This window comes from Moschus berezovskii, chromosome 4 (assembly GCF_049115385.1).
Source record: "Moschus berezovskii isolate FMDL1 chromosome 4, NW_MosBer_1.0, whole genome shotgun sequence".
In the NCBI taxonomy this organism is placed as follows: Eukaryota; Metazoa; Chordata; class Mammalia; order Artiodactyla; family Moschidae; genus Moschus; species Moschus berezovskii.
This window is the reverse complement of record NC_142463.1, coordinates 18,497,097-18,512,356: the sequence shown is the minus strand read 5'-3', so window position 1 is coordinate 18,512,356 and position 15,260 is coordinate 18,497,097. Positions and strand designations below refer to the sequence as shown.

Sequence of the window (15,260 nt, the reverse complement as noted above, 5' to 3'; positions counted from 1 at the left end):
ATCCCGCCTCAGGAAGAATGGGCTACACCAGAGGCAGCTGCTGATCACATCTTTATAAAAGGTCACTGCCCCCGAGGCCTTCCTTCCCCACATGGGCTCACCAAGCCTAATCGAACCAGCGATCACTCTCACTGCATCCTCCCTGGGGGTGGGAGCGGGGAGTGGAGACAAGCCCGCTGTGGGGGAGGGGACCTGGGCGGGCAGTGGGCTCTGAGCAGGAAAAGAAAGGCATGGTCGTCCAGGCAGTCACTTAACAGAAGGTTCAAAAGGTCCTAGGGGGCAAGCTGAATCAAGTCCTGCTTGAATCCCTGTTGCTGGTCCTGGGGGCTTGCAGGAGGGTGGGGAGGGAAGATGGGGAATGAAGCAGAGACAGCCTTTTACCTGGCCAGAACCCCACAGATGACACTGCCCCTGGACACATGGGACCACAGGTAGTGGGGATGACAGGCACAGAACCATCCCTCATCCGGCCCCAGAGAGCTGGTTTCTGAGCCGGGCCTCCTGTACCCACCTTGCCCCATTTGGGGGTCTCACTCCATTTGGCGGTGTGTTTCCTGGGGCAAGCTCTGCAGCTGGCCTCTGGCCCAGACACTCTCAAGGGGCTGAGCAACAGAGTCCAAGGTGTTCTTTCGTGTTTTGCAACCATCTGTTTTCAAGTTGTGTTGCTGCAGGAAACTTCCCTGTACCAAGCTCTGGCAACATGGGGAGGAAGGATGGGACTGTCCCAACATGACAGGCACAGAGATGTCAGAGGTCAGCTGTCAGCAGCCCTACTGGTTGTGATGCTGTCAGCAAACAGGCTTGTGTTTCCCCCACGAGGGTCTCCTATGAGTAGAGACCAGGTTATCCAGTCCTCTCCATGTAGCCCTGGACAGTCTCGTCCACCTTCCCTCTGAGCTGTGTATATGGATTAGTATCTCCTTCTCTCTCCAGCCCAGATCTCTCTCCTGAGTGGTTCACTGAACCCAGGCTCCTGGGTGGTGTCGTGGCTTCCCTCTGGCCACTTCACTGGCCTCCACCTGGGTTCCATGCATGGCATAGGGGCAGAAAGCTCACATGAGAGGAGGCAGGCATGAACTGCAGTCTTCCTTCCAACTGGGAGAGGTGAGGCTTCAGCCCTGCTTCTCCTCTCCAGCACTAGCTATGTGGGGAGGCCAGTCACCCTGGGGGTGCAGATGGAGTTGGGAGAGCTGCAAGATGCTGAAACCACCGGCCTGCTCCCCCATGGCACAGGGCAGAGCATCTCCCTCCTCCCGGGACTTGTGTGGGTGGAGCTCAGACTCGGGCCCTCCTCCCACTGAGTAGCCAGTGTCTGGGCTGCTCCTGTCCTGGAGCCTCGCACAGTGAGTGCGCCTCTGGGGAGAAGGGCCAGGATCACGTTCTGTGCTTTCACCCGCTTTTGCTCCTCACAGGCAGCAGAGCTCCCCACGTGGGGATCTTGTACCTGAACCAAGAAAAGCAAAGCTGCTAATCTGACAAGATCAATCGCCAAATACCACAGGAATGCAGCCTGCCGGTCTGCTCTCACCAGGCGCTGGGCTTCTAGGCACTTCGAGGCTTCCTGCTCTTGGGCAGAGCCTGGAGCTGGGGCTGCAAGGGGAGAAGCTGCTCCCACCAGTGTGTCTGACTTGCTCCTGAAGCCCCATCTTCCCGGGGATAGCCCAAGCATCTCCTGCCCCAGGAATCCTCCGGGTCAAACTCTCATCGCCCCTCCCTGCTTAGGGGTCTCCTCTATGGCTCCACTCAGGACCCGCTGTCCTCACCTCTCTCAGAGCACATACACTTGGATGTGTGTGTCCAGGTGCTGCTTCCCTTAATCCTGAGGTCAGTGGGTACAAAGGAAGAAAGGGAGGTTTGCAGAGATTATGCCAACGAGTCCTATTCACTTTCAAAGCCTGTGCTCTTATCACTAGAGTCCATGCTTCTCAAACTACCTGGGAAGAAGGACCAGTTTTTTGTTTGTTGTTGAAATTTTTATTGGAGTATAGTTGTGGGTATTTGCATATGTATAACTGGTTCACTTTGTTGTGCTACATTTCAAATTTCAATTCTGTCACAGAAAGTGATCCTTTTATAAAATATAATAAAAACAAATCACTATAAAAATTAAAACATATAAAATATAAGAAGCTCCATTTTTAAACTGTTAGATGACAAATGACAAACACTTACTCTAATTGCTACAGACCTTTCTAACACTGTATTTTCAATTTCTCAAAAGTCTTGTTGTAGACCAGTTCACACACTTCTGATTCCACAGCACTTAATAGGCTCCCTACTGACAGATGCCTGCTGGGGCATTCTGCCAAGGACTCTTGGTAGGAGAGCTTGAGAGAGGATAAGACCTAGCTCCTCGGGTCTTAAAATGGGGCAGGAGAAAAGACACGTTCTGATAACATCAGGAGTGGTGAGCAGACTGAGGCCTAGCACTTCGTCTATGATGTATGAGTTGATAACCAGAAAAAAAACTCACCGGGTGGGTCTGCAGCATTTACCTGTGCAAGAAGTATATAGGTTCTTAGTCATCTAGAGAAAGAGATTTCTCCAAAGAAAACAACTCTGGCCATGTACTACAGATCCGCCTATAAAGATTGGAAGATAGAGCAAAGAGGAAGGGGATGAGGGTGTAGCTACAGGGCATGAGTTCCTGGAAAGGTCGGGAAGCAGGGGTAGGTTGAGACCAGAAGTGGAGCTACTTTATTTTATTTTTTAATTAAAAAAAAAAAAATTTTTTTTCCCCCTTTTTAGCCAAGTGGCTTATGGGATCTTGGTTCCCCAACCAGGGATTGAACCCCTGGCCTCAGCAGTGGAAGCATGGAGTCCTCACCACTGGACCCCCAGGCAATTCCCAGAAGTGGAGTTATTTTAAAAGTAGATCATGGATTGGTTCCCAGAGGAGATCAGAACAAATGTCATTTAGGAACATATGAAAAAAAAAATTTGATGGCAGAGAAACCAACAGGACACAGATGGCAGTTCCTCCAGCTACAAGCTGGAGTCCAGGTCAAGGACAGGCATGTAGTCTGTTCGGCTCAGGCAGGGCTGTCAGCCCTTGAATACTCCACAGAGAAGCTTTAGTTACTGAGCACTCTGCTCTTTCCAGAAAGGCCCAGCATCCAAGGATTTCACTGCAGAAGTACCTACTTTTGATTCTCCAATCAAAAGGCATCTGTAATCCCCTATAGGTTCATGGTTCAGAGCCGTAACTCAGGACACAAGGTGGAACTGATGGGTTTGGTTCCTGGCTCTGTGTTGTTGTAACCTTGGGAAGGTTATAGTTTTTTCATCTGTAAAGTGGGCATAGCAACATTTACTCCACAGGGCTACTGTAAAAATTAAATAGGCAATGAACATACAATATTTAGTACAGTGGCTGGATAAAGCTGTGGATGCCAGAAAACTGTGATGTTTTACACACACAGGCTGTCTGTGGCTGCCAATGGAGTATAAGCCATCAAGAGGAGAGATTTTAAGTGTCTTACATAATGCTGAAGCTTCTGGCACCTAGGAGAGTATCTGGTGCTTATGAGCTGCTCAATAAAGATGTGCTGAATGAATGATGTGGTAGTTATTATCATTAGGTTTCCTATAGGATGGGCTTCCCTGGTGGCTCAGCCATAAAGAATCTGTCTGCCAATGCAGGAGACATGGGTTCAATCCCTGGGTTGGGAAGATCCCCTGGAGAAGAAAATGGCAACCCACTCCAGTATTCTTACCTGGGAAATCCCATGGACAGAGAAGTCTGGCGGACTACAGTCCATGGGGGTCACAAAAAGAGTCAGACACTACTTAGCAATTAAACAACAACTACTTAGGATAGTGGAGTCAACGTGGCAGCTTCTTATGGGATGAGCAAAACCTAAGTATGATTAAATAAATAGTGATATGAAGGAATCAGTAAAGAGAATGAAGATCCAGGTTTCTAAAGAGAGGCTGGGGAATCAGTGCTCAGGGGAAGGGCCTGACTTCTCTATAGAGAGTAGACCTGTCAGGACTCAATGACTAACCGGATATGTGATTCAGAGTGGAAGGAGAAAGAATCACACCCAGATTTCTGATTCAGGTGACAGAGTGAATAGAGGTATCATTCACTGAAATAGGCAACATGGGCTGATTAGAATGATTGAAAATTCGATGAGTTGGATACACTGACTTTGAGATGCTCAAGAGTATCCAAGTGGAGCTGTTCAGTAGGAAGTTGGATATTTGGCTCTAGAAATCAGAAGAGATTTGGGGTCCCAACAGATTTGAGAGTCACCAGCACATATCTGTAGCTGAAGCTAACATATAGTGAGAAGAGAAGAAAAAGGACCATGGTTGAAGCCTTGCAGACATCAACATTCTTTTTTTTTTTTTACATCAACATTTAAGGGTGGGTAGTTCAGTTCAGTTCAGTCGCTCAGTCGTGTCCGACTCTCCGCGACCCCATGAATCACAGCACGCCAGGCCTCCCTGTCCATCACCAACTCCCGGAGTACACTCAAACTCATGTCCACAGAGTCGGTGATGCCATCCAGCCATCTCATTCTCTGTCGTCCCCTTCTCCTCCCGCCCCCAACCTTTCCCAGCATCAGAGTCTTTTGCAGTGAGTCAACTCATCGCATGAGGTGGCCAAAGTATTGCAGTTTTAGCATCAGTCCTTCCAATGACTGCTTGTAAAAGAGACTGAGAAGGAATACTAGAGAAATAGGAGAATGAGAAGGGAGTTTGGACAAGCATTAATGAAAAGAGGGTTACAAAATGTTCAAAATGGAGAAAGAGATCAATACTGCCAAATGTTTCAGAGAGGTCAAAAAAAGAGGTCTGCCCATTGGATGTGTCAGTTAGTCCTGGGCAATCTGGACAAGAGCATTCCAGGGACAGATGGTGGGAATGGAAGTGAGAGTACAGAAATTAAGAACAAGAGGGCATGCGGAAGCAGAGAGAGCAAGAGTGTCAAATCTCTTGCACACTCCTGGGCAGGGAGTGGGGGAACACTCAGCTTGCTCTCAGGCTAGAAGGACAATGAATCTGTGGAAGGAGATGGTGCTCTATTCTCTGTAATTTATGGTACGGGACAAAGCTTTACAAGGACGCCTTTCCCATCTTTCCACTCCTCCCTGCTGTTGAAGTGATAATAGTCCCAGAATCCATGAAGGACAGAGAGGGAGGGGCTTTGGAATGTGGGGATACAAGATACCCAGTTACCCTGGCCAGAAGACTATAAGTTTTCAAATCCCCCAGGGCAGTGCAATGGGCACCTTCTCATGCAAGGTTCCCAAAGCTGGCAGCCGGGACTCCGTCATTCCTCCCGATTTCCTGCCTCAGAGATCTCAGCAAGGTTTCACAGGCCATCCTTTGCACTCTGGGGAACTTGGTCAGCTTGGACTACAGCGATGATTCCTTACTGGTGTGAGAATCACAGACACACACAGTTACAGACACACACTATGCACCTGGCCTTCCCAAGGCAACAAACATCTTAAGAGAAGTGAGGTTTTCCTCTGCAGAACTGGGCAAGAGGGCAGTTCCTACACCAATGCCTCTAGAGCCCCCACGGGGTATCTGGTAAACCTCTGTGATCTGGCCCCCAGCTACCCTGCCCATAAGACAGCAGCAGCAAGAGGGAGTAGAAGGTGGCAGTCGGGCACGTAAGCTCTGAGGTCAGAGTACTCAGGTTCAAAACATCCTATCCATGTGACCTCAGGCCAATTGCTTGACTTCTTTATGCCTCCATTTCCTCAGAGCTAAAAGTGTATCAATAACTGTTCTATTTCAGAGGGTTCATGACTGTGCTTGTGCATGCGTGCTCAGTCATATCTGACTCTCTGTAATCCTGTGGACTGTCCATGGGATCTTCCAGGCAAAAATACTGGAGTGGGTTGCCATTTCCTACTCTAAGGGATCTTCCCAACCCAGGGATCGAATCCACGTCAATTGCATCTCCTGCGTTGGCAGGCAGATTCTTAAATAGAACAAATAGGAAAGGGTCTTAGCAGAGGATCTGGGAAGTCAATACTGATACACCAGTAGGTGTTGGCTGTCAGTGTCACTGCTGTGCTTGGGCACAGCCTGTGTCTGGATTTGCTTTTTGCTGAAACTGTTTGCCGCAGGCCTCGCCTATGGCTGCATGCTTGCACCTGATGCTGAATGGCTCTGCTGGTGACCATCAGAAAGACATGATACTCAATTTTTCACCAAAGCACTTTTAAAAAGCCACTTGGACATTCATAGCAAAGCATTACTAGGAAAATGGGGAGCATCCATTAAGATTTTATGAATTAGGGACTTCCTTGGTGATCCAGTGGCTAAGACTCGTGCTGCCAATGCAAGGGGCCTGGATTCGAGTCTGGTCAGGGAACTAGAGTCCACATGCCACAACTGAGAGTTCACAGGCCACAGCTAAAGATCCCATATGCTGCAACGAAGATACCTCCCAGCCAAATAAATAAAGAAGTACAAATATTTTTAAAAAGGTTTCATGAGTTATACCTAGTTTTTAAACCTACATTTTAAATGTATAACATGACCTATTCTGGGATCTTTATTTCTTACTGAAAAAACTAACCTGATTTAATGAAAGCCATTGAAAAAACAGAATTCAATTAATGTCTAATATTAAATTTTGCTGGAAGGATCTAACATTCATAGCCCCAAGATACATCATCTCATTTCATCCTCTTGACTAATGAGTTATGTGATGCTCTGACTTTTCCAAGATCTGCACAGCCTATTAAGTGAGAAAGTTGTGAGAACTTTGAGTCTCCACATCTCATCTCTTTCTAATCTATCACACATTGGTGTGTGTGTTAGTTGCTCAGTTGTGTCAGACTCTTTGTGACCTCGTGGACTGCAGCCTGCCAGGTTCCTCTGTCCATGGAATTCTTTAGGCAGGAATACTGGAGTGGGTACCCATTCCCTTCTTCAGGGGATCTTCCTGACCCAGGGATCGAACTTGGATCTCCTGCATTGCATGCAAATTTGTAACCATCTGAGCCACCAAGGAATCATCAATGGTAAAGCTACTACTTAAAAGCCAATGAGCCATTCTAAATAAAATCACTTGAATAAAGCAAGTGTGTTTTCTGGGTATGTTTTGAGTGGGAACAACAGAAGACCTGGACTATTTTTAAGATTATTATATTAATAAGATTAGGATTATAAGGTGCTCTCCAATAGAAACTCCTCTTATAAGTGTTCTTGGATACCTAATATGGTGCTAGGCACATGGACTTTCAATAAGTACATAACAACTGATGTCAGAAGACATGTCAAAATAGTTATTTTTCTTTGGTAACTCTCTCCACTGAAACAGTGTTTTATCAACAGTTCTCACACCCTCAGACTCTTAGTCTCCCAAGGGCAGAGATCCATATCCATTCATGTAACAAGCATTCTGTTCCGTCGCTCAGTCGCGTCCGACTCTTTGCGACCCCGTGGACTGTAGCCTACCAGGCTTCTCCGTCCATGGGATTCTCCAGGCAAGAATACTGTAGTGGGTTACCGTTTCCTTCTCCTTAAGCACCTACTAAGTGCTGAAGGGTCTGCTAAGTACTAGCAGCCATGAACAAGACCATATTTCTATGCTAAGGGGTGCACAGCCTACGACGGAAGAAGTATCAATACACAATTGTAAGTGCAATAACAGAGCCGTGTGTGCAGCACTGCGGTGGGATGTGTTGAGGGAAGAGAGACAATGTGTGCGCGGGCAGAGGTCAGGGAAGACTCTCCCTCCCATGAGCTCAACACACGAAAAGCCCGAATCCACTGTACAGAGCTGAGCAGATGCTCAATCAGTTTGAGTTCCTTTGGATCTCATGCCCCCTCCTCCCCATCTCTCTCACTAGAGGACAGTGTATCCAGGCAGGCAAGTTTTGAGGAGGAAAGGAGGCAGGTGCGAGAGTGAGCAGGCTGGCTTCCCAGAGAAACAGGATTCTGCATCCTGGACAGGCCTGAGTATCAGCATCCCCTCCTTTACCACTGCCTGCTCCCCAGTCTTTGCTCAGGTGTGGGAGGCAGTGATTGGGTAGGCTCAAGGAGGTGTGAGGCTTAGGAACAGAGTGAGAATATGCTTCATACAGCATTTGGTAGCAAAACAGAGAGAGAGAGATTTAAGTTGGTTTTTATTAGGTGGGGTCAAAACTAACATGTCAAAAGAGCTGTATCAAAACCTCTTGTGTCAAAATATTGTTGCTACAAATTTCAAATTCCTAAATTTACTTAGAAATTTTTGGTCAAAATATCAAAAAACACTAGTTACCCATACGGAAAAAAATTAAACAAACCCAGATGCTGACACCAAGAATCATGCCTAACACCAAAACAAAACAATAGAAATCTCAAATGGATTATTAATTCAAAATAAACAATAAAGCTATACAAATATTAGATTAAAATAGACAAAGACAACTCTATAAAATACTATGTGTAGATTTGAATTCAAGAACTGCTACAGAGGACAATTTGCCAATAACTTTCAAAATTATAAATTCATTGTTTGTATTTACAAAAGCACTGTGGAAATGAATCAGGCAGGTGGAAATGCCTTGCAATGCACGAGGCACTGGGTCAAGTCTTCAGACAGGCACTGCATTAGTAATGGGGATAAATTAGCCCTAGACAAAGGGTTACTCAACACCTGTACCAACAACATTAAAAGCAAGTCTCAAAGGGATACCACTGATTCCAAGTAATTTAACTACACACCCAAGCAAAACTAGAACTATTTAAGAGAATACAAAAAAAAAAATCTTGCACATAAAAACATAAATTTTACATTGTTTTGAATCTAATAAAAAAAAATTACCAGTCAGGCATATGAAGAATTAGAAAAATATAGGTCATTATCAGGAGAAAAATCAATCAAGAGAAACCACCCCAGAAATGATAGAGATGATGAAATTACCAATAGAAGAGCACATGAACATAATAAAGAATGAAGTGCAAGATATAAAAAGACCTTAATGGAACCACAGGGATTAAAAACACAGTATCTGAAATGAAAACACGCCAGATGGGATTAACAGCTGATTAGACACCACAAAAGAAATATCAGTGGACGTGAAAACACAGAAATATCAACTATCCAAAATGAAGCACAAAGAGAAACAAGAAAAAATTGGGGGAAAAAACCCACCAACACAATAGCATCAAACAAACCAGTTGGACCAATGGCTTAACTGGAATCCTGGGAAGGGTGATGAACAGAAAAAACATTTGAAAAAATAAGGACAAAAAAGCATCCAAATTTGATTAAAAGTAAATACAAACCCACAGATTCACTGAGCTAGATAAATGCAAGTCAAGAATAATATAAAGAAAACTACAACAAAGTGCATCATATCAAATTGCTGAAAACCAGTGATAAGGAATAAAATCTCAAAAACGTAGCCAGAGGAAAAGAGAAACGTTACATACAAAGCAAAAAAATGTAACAATGACAGAAGACATAGAAACTATACAAATCAAAAGAAAATGAAGTTATATCTTTAAAGTACTGTGTGTGTGTGTTTGTGAAATTGTCAACCTAGAATTGTATATGCAGTCAAAAACAACTTTTTGAAGCTGAAGGTGAAATCAAGACTTGATCAGAGAAACCAAAGCTGATAGATTTCATTGCCATTAGATTTTCCTCATAAGTAATGTTAAAAGACATTCTTCAAGCAAAAGAAAAAGAACAAACAGAAATATGCACCTACACAAAAGAAAAAGTCAGTTCAATTCAGTTGTTCAGTCGTGTCCGACTTTTTGCGACCCCATGGACGGCAGCACACCAGGCTTCCCTGTCCATTACCAACTCCTGAAGCTTGCTCAAACTCACATCCATCGAGTCGGTGATGCCATCCAACCATCTCATCCTCTGTCATCCCCTTCTCCTCCTGCCTTCAACCTTACCCATCAGGGTCTTTTCCAATGAGTCAGTTTTTGCATCAGATGGCCAAAGTACTGGAGCTTAAGCTTTTCTATTGGTCCAGACTATTCAGGACTGATTTCCTTTAGAATTGACTGGTTTGATCTCCTTGCTATCCAAGGGACTCTCAAGAGTCTTCTCCAACACCACAGTTCAAAAGCATCAATTCTTTGGCACTCAGCTTTCTTCATGGTCCAACTCTTACATCCGTACATGACTACTGGAAAAACCATAGCTTTCACTAGACGGGCCTTTGTTGGCAAAGTGATGTCTCTGCTTTTTAATATGCTCTCTAAGTTTGTCACAGCTTTCCTTCCAAGGAGCAAGCATCTTTTAATTTCATGGCTGCAGTCACCCTCTGCAGTAATTTTGGAACCCAAGAAAATAAAGTTTCTCACTGTTTCCATTGTTTCCCCATCTATTTCCCATGAAGTGATGGGACCAGATGCCATGATCTTTATTTTTTGAATGCTGCATTTTAAGCCAGCATTTTCACTCTCCTCTTTCACTTTCATCAAGAGGCTCCTTAGTTCTTCACTTTCTGCCATAAGGGTGGTGTCATCTGCATATCTCAGGTTATTGATATTTCTCCTGGCAATCTTGATTCCAGCTTGTGCTTCATCCAGCCCAGCTTTTCACATGATGTACTCTGCATATAAGTTAAACAAGCATGGTGACAATATACAGCCTTGATATACTCCTCTCCCAATTTGGAACCAGTCCGTCGTTCCATATGGGTTCTAACTGTTGCTTCTTGACATGCATACAGATTTCTCAGGAGGCAGGAAAGGTGGGCTGGTATTCCCATCTCTTGAAGAATTTTCCATAGTGTATTGTGATCCACACAGTGCAAAGGCTTTGGCACAGTCAGTAAAGCAGTAGATGTTTTTCTGGAACTCTCTTGCTTTTTCCATAATCCAATAGATCTTGGCAACTTGATCTCTGGTTCCTCTGCCTTTTCTAAATCCAGCTTGAACAGCTGGAAGTTCACGGTTCATGTACTACTGAAGCCTCACTTGGAGAACTTTGAGCACTACTTTACTAGCGTGTGAGATAAGTGCAATTGTGGAGTAGTTTGAGCATTCTTTGGCATTGCCTTTCTTTGGGATTGGAATGAAAATTGACTTTTTCCAGTCCTGTGGCCACTGCTGAGTTTTCCAAATTTGCTGGCATATTGAATGCAGCACTTTCACAGCATCATCTTTCAGGATTTGAGATAGCTCAACTGGAATTCCATCACCTCCACTAACCTTGCTTGCAGTGATGCTTTCTAAGGCCCATTTGACTTCGCATTCCAGGAGGTCTGGCTCTAGGTGAGTGATCACACTATCATGATTTTCTGGGTCTTCATGACCTTTTTTGTACAGTTCTTCTGTATTCTTGCCACCTCTTCTTAATATTTTCTGCTTCTGTTAGCTCATACCGTTTCTTTCCTTTTTGGTGCCCATCTTTGCATGAAATGTTCCCTTGGTATCTTGAAGAGATCTCTAGTCTTTCTCATTCTATTTTTTCCTCTACTTCTTTACATTGATCACTGAGGATGGTTTTCTTATCTGTCCTTGCTATTCTTTGGAACTCTGTATTTAAATGGGTGTATCTTTCCTTTTCCCCTTTGCTTTTCACTTTTCTTCTTTTCTCAGCTATTTGTAAGGCCTCCTCAGACAACCACTTTGCCTTTTGCATTTCTTTTTCTTGGGCATGGTTTTGATCACAGCCTCCTATACAATATTACAAACCTCCATCCATAGTTCTTCACATTTGTGGTTCTTCTGATTGTGGTTTCCGTTCTGTCTGCCCTCTGAAATGGGTGAGGATAAGAGGCTTGTGCTAAGTTCTCTATCAGATCTAATTTCTTAAATCTATTTGTCACTTCCACTGTATAATCATAAGGGATCTGATTTAGGTCATACCTGAATGGTCTAGTGGTTTCCCCTACTTTCTTCAACTCAAGTCTGAATTTGCAATAAGGATTTCATGATATGAGCCACAGTCAGCTGGTCTTGTTTTTTGGTGACTGTATAGAACTTCTCCAACTTTGGCTGCAAAGAATATAATCAATCTGAATTCAGTATTGACCATCTGGTGATGTCCATGTGTAGAGACTTCTCTTGTGTTGTTGGAAGAGGGTGTTTGCTGTGCCCAGTGTGTTCTCTTGGCAAAGCTCTGTTAGCCTTTGCCTTGCTTCATTTTGTACTCCAGGGTCAAACTTGCCTGTTAATACACGTATCTCTTGACTTCCTACTTTTGCATTCCAATCCCCTATGATGAAAAGGACATCTTTTTTGGGTGTTAGTTTTAGAAGATCTTGTAGGTCTTCATAGAACAGTTCAACTTCAGGTTCTTCAGCATTAGTGGTTGGAGCACAGACTTGGTTTACTGTGATATTGAATGGTTGGCCTTGGAAACAAACAAAGATCATTCTGTCATTTTTGAGATTGCACCCAAGTACTGCATTTTGGACTCTTTTGTTGACTATGAGGGCTACTCCATTGCTTCTAAGGGATTCTTGCCCACAGTAGTAGATACAATGGTCATCTGAATTAAACTCACCCATTCCAATTCATTTTAGTTCACTGTTTCCTAAAATGTTGATGTTCATTCTTGCCATCTCCTGCTTGACTATGTTCAATTTACCTTGACTCATGGACCTAACATTTTACATTTCTATGCAATATTATTCTTTACAGCATCAGACTTTACTTCCATCACCAGTCACATCCACAACTGGGTGCTGTTTTCACTTTGGCTCACCCTCTTCATTCCTTTTGGAGCTATTTCCCCACTCTTCTTGAGTAGCATATTGGGCACCTACCAACCTGGAGAGTTCATCTTTCAGTGTCATATCTTTTTGCCTTTTCATACTGTTTATGGAGTTCTCCAGGTAAGAACACTGAAGTGGTTTGCCATTCCCTTCTCCAATGGACTACATTTTGTCAGAACTTTCCACCATGACCCATCCATCTTGAGTGACCCTACATGTTATGGCTCATAGTTTCATTGAACAGGACAAGGCTGTGATCCATGTGATCAGTTTGGTTAGTTTCCTGTGATTGTGGTTTTTGTTCTGTCTGCCCTCTGAAATGGGTGAGGATAAGAGGCTTGTGGGGGGCTTCCCTGGTGGCTCAGAGGTTAATGCGTCTGCCTCCAATGCAGGAGACCTGGGTTCGATCCCTGGGTCAGGAAGATCCCCTGGAGAAGGAAATGGTAACCCACTCCAGTATTCTTGCCTGGAGAATCCCATGGATGGAAAAGCCTGGTAGGCTACAGTCCACGGGGTCGCAAAGAGTCGGACACGACTGAGCGACTGAACAGACAGAAGAGGCTTGTGGAAGCTTCCTGATGTGAGGGACTGGCTGTGGGGGAAGCTGGGTCTTGCTCTGATGAGCTAAGTCACTTCAGGCATGTCCGACTCTTTGTGATCCTATGGACTGTAGCCCGCCAGACTCCTCTGTCCATGGGATTCTCCAGACAAGAATAATGGAGTGGGTTGCAGTGCCCTCTTCCAGGGGATCTTCCCGACCCAGGGATTGAACCCTTGTCTCTTATATCTCCTGCATTGACAGGTGGGTTTTTTTTTTACCACTAGCACCACCTGGGAAGCCCAGCTCTGATAGGCAGGGCAATGACTCAGTAAATCTTTAATCCAATTTTCTGTTGATGGGTGGGGCTGTGTTCCCTCCCTGTAGTTCCTTCCCTGAGGCCAAACTATGGGTAATGGCTCAGTTCAGTTCAGTTCAGTTGCTCAGTCGTGTCCAACTCTCCGCGACCCCATGAACTACAGCACGCCAGGCCTCCCTGTCCATCACCAACTCCCGGAGTACACTCAAACTCATGTCCACAGAGTCGGTGATGCCATCCAGCCATCTCATTCTCCGTCGTCCCCTTCTCCTCCCGCCCCCAACCTTTCCCAGCATCAGAGTCTTTTCCAGTGAGTCAACTCGTCGCATGAGGTGGCCAAAGTATTGCAGTTTCAGCTTTAGCATCAGTCCCTCCAATGAACATCCAGGATTGATCTCCTTTAGAATGGACTGGTTGGATCTCCTTGCAGTATAAGGGACTCTCAAGAGTCTTCTCCAACACGACAGTTCAAAAGCATCGATTCTTCGGCGATCAGCTTTCTTCACAGTCCAACTCTCACATCCATACATGACCACGGGAAAAACCATTGCCTTGACTAGACGGACCTTGGTTGGCAAAGTAATGTCTCTGCTTTTTAATATACTATCAAGGTTGGTCATAACTTTCCTTCCAAGGAACAAGCATCTTTTAATTTCATGGCTGCAATCAGCATCTGCAGTGGTTTTGGAGCCCAAAAAAACAAAGTCTGACACTGTTTCCACTGTTTTTCCATCTATTTCCCATGAAGTGATGGGACCAGATGCCATGATCTTTGTTTTCTGAATGTTGAGCTTCAAGCCAACCTTTTCCCTCTCCTCTTTCACTTTCATCAAGAGGCTTTTGAGTTCCTCTTCACTTTCTGCCATAAGGGTGGTGTCATCTGCATATCTGAGGTTATTGATATTTCTCCCGGCAATCTTGATTCCAGCTTGTGCTTCTTCCAGCCCAGCGTTCCTCATGATGTACTCTGCATATAAGTTAAATAAGCAAGGTGACAATATACAACCTTGACGTACACCTTTTCCTATTTGGAACCAGTCTGTTGTTCCATGTCCAGTTCTAACTGTTGCTTCCTGACCTGCATACAGGTTTCTCAAGAGGCAGGTCAGGTGGTCTGGGATTCCCATCTCTTTCAGAATGTTCCACAGTTTATTGTGATCGACACAGTCAAAGGCTTTAAAGGACTTATGCCAGCACACCCCGAGGCTCTCAGGACTGTTGTATTCAGTGCCCCTAACCCCATGGCAGGTCACTGTCAACCCATGCCCTTCGCCAGAGACTCCTGGATGCTCACAGGCAAGTCTGACTCAACATCATTAGTCATCAGTAAAATACAAATTAAAATCATAGTGAGATACCACTCTCAACCTACTAGGACAGCTAAAATAAAATGATTGATATCAGGGATATAAAGCAATTAAAATCCTCATACTTTGCTGGCAGGAAAGCAAAAGAATATAGTCACTTCGGAAAACAGTTTGACAAATTCTTACAAAGTGAAGCATACATCCTCTACACAAATGTTTATATTGGCTTTATTTATAATAGCTAAAAACTGGAATTAACCCAAATACCTTTTGACTGCTGAATAGATAAACAACATAAAATGTTTTGCCCATATAATGAAATACTATTCAGCAATAAAAAGGAACAACTGCTACACATATGTTTGAATCTCAAATGCATTATACCAAACAAAAGAGGCAGACTCAAAAGGATACTATATGATTCCTTTATACAGCATTCTGCAAAC

General features: G+C 44.4%; 1 protein-coding gene across 3 annotated transcripts in view; it reads right to left on the bottom strand.

Annotated features, from left to right (window-relative positions):
* ST3GAL3 (ST3 beta-galactoside alpha-2,3-sialyltransferase 3) overlaps positions 1-15,260 on the bottom strand; it is a 215,402-nt gene that overhangs the window by 58,031 nt on the left and 142,111 nt on the right. The window lies entirely within an intron of this gene.